A 9,884-nucleotide genomic window follows, 5' to 3' on the forward strand; every position below is an offset into this window, starting at 1 on the left:
TCCAGTGCGCCTCCACAGCCCAGTATGTCTTGTGCCAGCTCTTCGCACTTGCCGTGCGAGGTGTGTCATCGAACCGGTACCATTGATGCCGGTTCTACGCACCAGGTCTCCAGTCCAGAGCTTCCGGCAACAGTTCCCAGTCCAGAGCTTCCGGCGACAGTTCCCAGTCCAGAGCTTCCGGCAACAGTTCCCAGTCCAGAGCTTCCGGCGATGTTCCACAGGCCGGAACCTCCAACCACGGTCCACAGTCCGGAACCTCCAGAGACGGTCCACAGTCCGGAACCTCCTGAGACGGTCCACAGTCCGGAACCTCCTGAGACGGTCAACTGTCCGGAACCTCCGGCAACGGTCAACGGTCCGGAACCTCCTACAACAGTCCACGGTCCGGTACCTCCTGCGACGGTCGACGGTTCAGAGCTTCTAGACACGGCATCCAGTCCCGCTCTATGGTGGGAGCCTTCCTCAGCGCCAGTGCCCAGTCCAGGCACATCGTCCAGTCCAGCTCCATGGCCGGAGCCATCCTCTGCACCGGTGTCCAGTCCAAACACGGTGTCCAGTCCTGCTCCATGGCCAGAGTCTTCTTCTGCACCGGTGCTCAGTCCAGATACGGCGTCCAGTCATGCTCCATGGCAGGAGCCTTCCTCTGCACCGATGTCCAGGCCAGGGCTGGTGTATCCGCGGGATGAGCGGGTTCTTCGGCCCCCACCAAAGCTGGTAGATCCGCGAGCTGAGCGGGTTCTTCGTCCCGCACCAGAGCCGCCACCGACACTAATCACCCCCCTACCCTCCCCATTTGGTTTCAGGTTTTGCGGTCGGAGTCCGCACCTTTGGGGGGGTACTGTCACGCCCTGACCATAGAGAGCCCTTGTTTCTCTATGGTGTAGTAGGTCAGGGCGTGACTGGGAGGGGGGGGTATTCTAGTTTATTATTTCTATGTGAGGTTCTAGTTTATTATTTCTATGTTGGTGATTTGTATGATTCCAAATTAGAGGCAGCTGGGAATCGTTGTCTCTAATTGGGGATCAAATTTAGGTAGCATTTTCCCACCTGTGTTTGTGGGATATTGTTTTGAGTTAGTGCATGTAGCACCTCTGATGTCACGGTTCGTTGTTTGTTTCTTTTTGTTTGGAAGTTTCGCTTGAATAAATATGTGGAACTTTAATCATGCTGCGCCTTGGTCCACTCCTTTAAACGTTCGTGACAATATGACTGTTTCCCAATATGATCAGCACTGATGCATTTTCAATATGTCCCATTTAAGGCTTCACCGGGGAGCTAAACAATCGCTTTCCCATGATTCAGCTGGGCTGGGCTGCAGTGTTCAGGATGCTAGGCTTCCTGGGAAGTTACTATCAGGAACCTTGGTTTGTTGGCGGCTTTGTTTCTGGCAGTATTGGTCACAACAACAATTGATTAATCCAGAAGTGTGTCAGGATTGAATCAACTGTTTCCAAGAACTGGCGTTGACTGATTGCAGTAAACTTAAGATCATTGTGTATGTTAACTTTTGACAATTCCTCTAGTATGGTTCTGGTGGAAGAAACCATGAAATGACTCAGAAGTGTATAGGAAATTCAAGTTTGCGTAACAATTAAATGTAGTTTGTGTCTGTATATGACGCTACTGCACAGACGATCTGGACTTTAGACACACTTCACCAAAGTAGCAATGTGCACACTGCCCACAAAATTAGGTGGAAACTGAGCTGCACTTCCTAACCTCCTGCCAAATGTATGACCATATTAGAGACACATATTTCCCTCAGATTACACAGATCCACAAAGAATTTGAAAACAAACCCGATTTTGATAAACTCCCATATCTACTGGGTGAAATACCACAGTGTGACATCACAGCAGCAAGATTTGTGACCTGTTGCCACAAGAACAGGGCAACCAGTGAAGAACAAACACCATTGTAAATACAACCCACATTTATGTTTATTTATTTTCCCTTTTGTACTTTAACTATTTGCACATCATTACAACACTGTATATATACATAATATGACATTTGTAATGTCTTTATTCTTTTGGAACTTCTGTGAGTGTAATGTTTACTGTTCATTTTTATTGTTTATTTCACTTTTGTATATTATCTACCTCACTTGCTTTGGCATTGTTAACATATGTTTCCCATGCCAATAAAGCCCCTTGAATTGAATTGAATTGAGATAGCGAGAGAGAGAGCGTGTGTGAGAGAGAGAGAGAGAGAGAGAGAGAGAGAGAGAGAGAGAGAGAGAGAAAGAAAGAAAGAAAGAAAGAAAGAAAGAAAGAAAGAAAGAAAGAAAGAAAGAAAGAAAGAAAGAAAGAAAGAAAGAAAGAAGAAAGAAAGAAAGAAATTAAGAATAATAGACACACAAAGAGACAGAGAGACAGGGAGAGACAGGGAGAGTCACAGCGACTGTATTGATTTAACAGACAGTAATTACGTTACCTAACCTGGCAGACATTTCCAGAGGCAAACAATGTTCCCTAGATGAAACAATGCTAGATCAGTGTGTCCGTCTGGTGCCCGGATAAAGGGCACAGGCGCATGTCCAACCACAGACACACACACACGCATGCACACACACACACACACACACACACACACACACACACACACACACACACACACACACACACACACACACACACACACACACACACACACACACACACACACACACACACACACACACACACATTGCGCTACCCAGCCACTCAGGGATGGAACAGGTGATGAAACATCTACTGTATGTCTCTATGGTCTGGGCTAACAGGAAGCAGCTTTTTGCTCTTGGTGCATAGTGTGTTGATAGTAATGTAGAAAGTTATGTAATTATTTTTGAGTGGCTGTTCAACAACAATGTACTCTCGTGTTATGCAACAATAGTTGAAGAATAGATGACCCTTTAGGGCAACTTTTATAATTGGATCAGTGTGTATTTTGTTTATTTTGACAGGGAGTCACGTGAAGCAAGGTCTCTTTTTCAGAGGATATACACATGAATACACATTATACACATCAGTATACACCAAGGATGGGCATCTTTGATTGGGGTGGGGGCCACAAAAAAATCAGAATACATCATAAGGGGCCGCAGTGGCTCACAGGTCTGCATACCCACATCCAAACCCAGACATGCAGTCAGAGCCAGCTCTAGCCTTTTTGGGGCCCCACCCACATTACGAGCAAAAGATTTTAGCGGCCCCCCTCTTGACTGTGGAGAGAATTTTTTTTTGTTAATTTCCTGAAATTCTACACATTTTTCCATGTGGTGGAGAGAACATTTTGCAGTTTTAAAGCAATAGTACACATTTTGCCATGGGGCGGAGAAAAGATTTGTGAAATTTTCTAACAAATTTCATGCATTTCTGCTCATTTTGCCATGGGGCAGAGAGAACGATTGGCAGTTTTACAGCTAATTTCCTGCAATGTTACACATTTTGTCATAGGGTGCAGCGAAATGTTTGCAATTTTTAAGCTAATTTCCTGTAATTCTACACATTTTGCCCTGACTTATGCCATGTTAATATAATATCTGACTTACAAAATCAATGGGTGACCCCCGGTCTGTAATTCGACCATGATTAGCTGGCTCGACTAACTTACCAATCTACAAATGTTTAGCTGACATGGACTAATTGATACAATGACATAACAAGAGAAAAACTGCTGATACACATCCATATTTCGAAATTGCACCTTGTGTTTCTACTATTCTAACTCTCAACATTAACATTGTTTTATTTTGTTTTTAAAAATGAAGAGAGAGAATGGGCAAGAGAGAGAGATAGTAAACTTAGCAGTAGAAACCTAAACAGTATATTTGACCTCTCAGCTTCCCTATCAAATCAAACAAATTCAAGCACACAACCAAAGACAATTAACCACAATATACATTTTTTTGATGAAGAATGCAAAAAACCTAAGAAAGAAATTGAAAAACCTATCCAACCAAAAACATAGAGACCTAGAAAACCTGAGCCTACGCCTTCACTATGGTGAATCACTAAAACAATTCAGAAATACACTACGGAAAAAGAAAGAACAGCACGTCAGAAATTAGCTCAATGTAATTGAAGCATCCATAGAATCTAACCACTTCTGGGGAAATTGGAACACACTAAGCAAACAACAACACAAAGAGTTATTCATCCAAAACGGATATGTATGGATAAACCACTTCTCCAATCTTTGTGGCTCTATAACAAGGAACAAACAGCAAAAACATATACATGATCAAATACAAATCTTAGAATCAACTATTAAATACCAGAACTCACTGGATTCTCCAATTACATTGAATGAACTACAGGACAAAATACAAACCTTCCAACTCAAAAAGGCCTGTGGCATTGATGGGATCTTAAATTAAATTATACATTATACAGACCACAAATACCAATTGGCTATACCTAAACTCCTTAACATCATCTTCAGCTTTGGCATCTTCCCCAATATTTGGAAACAGGGACTGTCAACCCCAATCCACAAAAGTAGAGACAAATTTGACCCCAATAACTACCGTGGGATATGCATCAACAGCAACCTTGGGAAAATCCTCTTTATTATCATTAACAGCAGACTCGTACATTTCCTCAGTGAAACAATGTACTGAGGAAATGTCAAATTGGCTTTTTACCAAATTACCATACGACAGACAATGTATTCACCCTACACACCCTAATTGAAACAAACAAACCAAAACAAAGACAGTCTACTCATGCTTTGTTGATTTAAAAAAAGCTTTTGACTCAATTTGACATGACGGTATGTTATACAAATTTATGGAAAGCGGTGTTGGGGGAAAAACATATTTCATTATAAAATCCATGTACACAAACAGCAAGTATGCGGTTAAAATTGGCCAAGGAACACTCCAATTTATTTCCACAGGGCTGTGGGATGAGACAGGGATGCGGCTTGAGCCTCACCCTCTTGTTTCTACCTGTCAGGGCCCAGGTCTGACAGAATCTGTAAATCTTAGTAAGACAAAAATAATGGTGTTCCAAAAAAGGTCCAGTTGCCAGGACCACAAATAAAAATTCCATCTAGACACCGTGCCCAAGAGCAGGTATTCCCAAACAGGGGTACGAGCAATGCCGTCGGGGGTACGTCAAATAAAAATGTGATTCACATAAAAAAAACATTTCTTCACGTTTTCAAACAGTACATTTCTATTTTCTAATTGGGCTATACATTTGGGTGAGGTTTTTTTCTCACCTGAGTAGCCTCTTTTCACTGCCAAAAATGAAATTAAAACATCTACTGTAGTGTTTAGCGAAATACAATGTCAAATTGTCACGTCCTGACCAGTATAAGGGGTTATTGTTTATTGTAGTTTGGTCAGGACGTGGCAGGGGGTATTTGTTTTATGTGGTTCGGGGTTTAATGGTATATGTATTTATGTAAGAGGGGTGTTTGATTTATGTGTTCCGGGGTTTTTGGATAATGTTCTTGTTTTGTATTTCCATGGTTTTCTATGTTGTGTATTTCTTTGTGTTGGCCTGGTATGGCTCTCAATCAGGAACAGCTGAACATCATTGTTGCTGATTGAGAGTCATACTTAGGTAGCCCTGTTTCACCTGTCCTTTTGTGGGAAGTTGTGGTTGCATAGCTGTGTGTTTTAGCCTGCAATCATGTTCGTTCGATCGATCGTGTTCTTGTATTGTTTGTTATGTGTTCAATAAAAGTCATTATGAGCACTCAACCCGCTGCGCCTTGGTCCAGTATATACGACGGCCGTTACACAAATACAGCACAATGTCAAATACAGGTAGCCTAGTCAAATAATGAACATCCAATCACATTAGCTGTTACTCTCTCGCGGGAAACCTTCACTCTTGCGCAGACATTTAGAAACGAAACATGCCAATTAGAAAAATAAGCCACAGGAGAATAAAGACAACTTTCGAGTAGTAAGACATGTATAAAAGCAACAGATACCATTAATAAGAAGGGGCTAGAAGTGTCTTTATGGTGAGCTACCAAGCCCCATACTATTGTGGATAACTTAATTCTTCCTGCTACCGCAGATATGGCTGGAACAATGCTGGGGGGAAAGGCCCAAAAAACTGCAGACAATGCCTTCATCAAACAACACTGTTTCACGACGCATCATTGACATTGCAAGAGATGTTTTGAAACAATTACTGCTTCTTACACAAGCTAGTGAATTATATGTGTTACAGCTAGACGAGTCAACCGACGTGGCAGGCCTGGCACAGCTCCTAGTATATGTCCGTTACGTTTATGGGAGGTCAATTAAGGAAGACATCCTCTTCTGCAAACCAGGACAACATGAGAGGATATTTTTAAAGTACTTGACAGCTTTGTGACATAAAATTGACTTTGGTGGCCAAGATGTGTTGGTATATGTGCTGATGGCGCAAAAGCCATGACAGGGAGACATAGTGGAGTGATAACACGCGTGCAAGCAGTTGCTCCCGACGCCACTTGGGTACACTGCAGCATCCACCGAGAGGCTCTTGCTGCCAAGGGAATGCCTGACAGGTTGAAAGACGTTTTGGACACTACAGTGAAAATGGTTAACTTTGTTAACCTGAACCTGAACCTGAACTCTCATGCATTTTCTGCATTATGCAATGATATGGGCAGCGACCATGTAACGTTTTTACAACATACAGAAAGAAGTGTGCTGGTTATCAAGGGGCAAAGTATTGACAAGTTTTTTGAATTGAGAGACGAGCTTAAAGTTTTCTTCACTGACCATCATTTTCACTTGTCTGACCGCTTGCATGATGACCAGTTTCTCACACGAATGGCCTATCTGGGTGATGTTTTTTCTCGCCTGAATGATCTTAATCTAGGATTACATGGACTCTCCGCAACTTTATTCAATGCGAGGGACGACATTGAGGCTATGATTAAGCCACGCTCAAGGTCCTAAACGATATCATAACCGCCATCGAAAAAAGACAATACTGTGCAGCCGTATTCATCAACCTGGCCAAGGCTTTCGACTCTGTCAATCACCGCATTCTTATCGGCAGACTCAACAGCCTTGGTTTCTCAAATGACTGCCTTGCCTGGTTCACCAAATACTTTTCAGATAGAGTTCAGTGTGTCAAATCGGAGGGCATGTTGTCCGGACCTCTGGCAGTCTCTGTGGGGGTGCCACAGGGTTCAATTCTCGGGCTGACTCTTTTCTCTGTATACATCAATGATGTTGCTCTTGCTGCTGGTGATTCTCTGATCCACCTCTACGCAGATGACACCATTCTGTATACTTCTGGCCCTTCTTTAGACACTGTGTTAACAAACCTCCAGACGAGCTTCAATGCCATACAACTCTCCTTCCGTGGCCTCCAACTGCTCTTAAATACAAGTAAAACTATATGCATGCTCTTCAACCGATCACTGCCCGCACCTGCCCGCCCGTCTAGCATCACTACTCTGGACGGTTCTGACTTAGAATATGTGGACAACTACAAATACCTAGGTGTCTGGTTAGACTGTAAACTCTCCTTCCAGACTCACATTAAGCATCGCCAATCCAAAGTTAAATCTAGAATTGGCTTCCTATTTCGCAACAAAGCATCTTTCACTCATGCTGCCAAACATACCCTCGTAAAACTGACCATCCTACCGATCCTTGACTTTGGCGATATCATTTACAAAATAGCCTCCAATACCCTACTCAATAAATTGGATGCAGTCTATCACAGTGCCATCCATTTTGTCACCAAAGCCCCATATACTACCAACCACTGTGACCTGTACGCTCTCATTGGCTGGCCCTCGCTTCATACTTGTCGCCAAACCCACTGGCTCCAGGTCATCTACAAGACCCTGCTAGGTAAAGTTCCCCCTTATCTCAGCTCGCTGGTCACCATAGCAGCATCCACCTGTAGCACGTGCTCCAGCAGGTATATCTCTGGTCACCCCCAAAGCCAATTCCTCCTTCGGCCGCCTCTCCTTCCAGTTCTCTGCTGCCAATGACTGGAACGAACTACAAAAATCTCTGAAACTGGAAACACTTATCTCCCTCACTAGCTTTAAGCACCAGCTGTCAGAGCAGCTCACAGATTACTGCACCTGTACATAGCCCATCTATAATTTAGCCCAAACAACTACCTCTTCCCCTACTGTATTTATTTATTTATTTATTTATTTTGCCCCTTTGCACCCCATTATTTCTATTTCTACTTTGCACTTTCTTCCACTGCAAATTTACCATTCCAGTGTTTTACTTGCTATATTGTATTTACTTCGCCACCATGGCCTTTTTTGCCTTTACCTCCCTTATCTCACCTCATTTGCTCACTTTGTATATAGACTTATTTTTCTACTATATTATTGACTGTATGTTTGTTTTACTCCATGTGTAACTCTGTGTTGTTGTATGTGTCAAACTGATTTGCTTTATCTTGGCCAGGTCGCAATTGTAAATGAGAACTTGTTCTCAACTAGCCTACCTGGTTAAATAAATACAGTCTACTACTCTTTATATGTAACAGATTGACTGTCTACAGTCTACTACTCCCTATATGTAACAGATTGACTGTCTGCAGTCTACTACTCCCTATATGTAACAGATTGACTGTCTACAGTCTACTACTCTTTATATGTAACAGATTGACTGTCTACAGTCTACTACTCCCTATATGTAACAGATTGACTGTCTACAGTCTACTACTCCCTATATGTAACAGATTGACTGTCTACAGTCTACTATTCCCTATATGTAACAGATTGACTGTCTACAGTCTACTACTCCCTATATGTAACAGATTGACTGTCTACAGTCTACTACTCCCTATATATAACAGATTGACTGTCTGCAGTCTACTACTCCCTATATGTAACAGATTGACTGTCTACAGTCTACTACTCCCTATATGTAACAGATTGACTGTCTACAGTCTACTACTCCCTATATGTAACAGATTGACTGTCTACAGTCTACTACTCCCTATATATAACAGATTGACTGTCTACAGTCTACTACTCCCTATATGTAACAGATTGACTGTCTACAGTCTACTATTCCCTATATGTAACAGATTGACTGTCTACAGTCTACTACTCCCTCTATGTAACAGATTGACTGTCTACAGTCTACTACTCCCTATATATAACAGATTGACTGTCTGCAGTCTACTACTCCCTATATGTAACAGATTGACTGTCTACAGTCTACTACTCCCTATATATAACAGATTGACTGTCTGCAGTCTACTACTCCCTATATGTAACAGATTGACTGTCTGCAGTCTACTACTCCCTATATGTAACAGATTGACTGTCTGCAGTCTACTACTCCCTATATGTAACAGATTGACTGTCTACAGTCTACTACTCCCTATATGTAACAGATTGACTGTCTGCAGTCTACTACTCCCTATATGTAACAGATTGACTGTCTACAGTCTACTACTCCCTATATGTAACAGATTGACTGTCTGCAGTCTACTACTCCCTATATGTAACAGATTGACTGTCTACTACTCCATATTCACCACTGCTCCTGTCAAGTAGCTTTAGGCCTGGAAGACAATATACTGTTACACTGAATGTTTAATTCAGGGGAGAACACACACACACACACACACACACACACACACACACACACACACACACACACACACACACACACACACACACACACACACACACACACACACACACACACACACACACAGCTAATGTTGTGGGGACACACAATTCAGTACCATTCAAAATCCTATTTTCCCTAACCCCTAACCCTAACCCTAATCCTAACCCTAACCCGTACTCTTACCCTAACCCTAACCTTCTGGTATTTGGTATTTATTAGGATCCCTATTAGCTGTTGCAAAAGCAGCAGCTACTCTTCCTGGGGTCCACACAGAACATGAAACATGACATAATACAGAACATTACTAGACAAGAAC

This window comes from Salmo salar, chromosome ssa05 (genome assembly GCF_905237065.1).
Source record: "Salmo salar chromosome ssa05, Ssal_v3.1, whole genome shotgun sequence".
Lineage (NCBI taxonomy): Eukaryota > Metazoa > Chordata > Actinopteri > Salmoniformes > Salmonidae > Salmo > Salmo salar.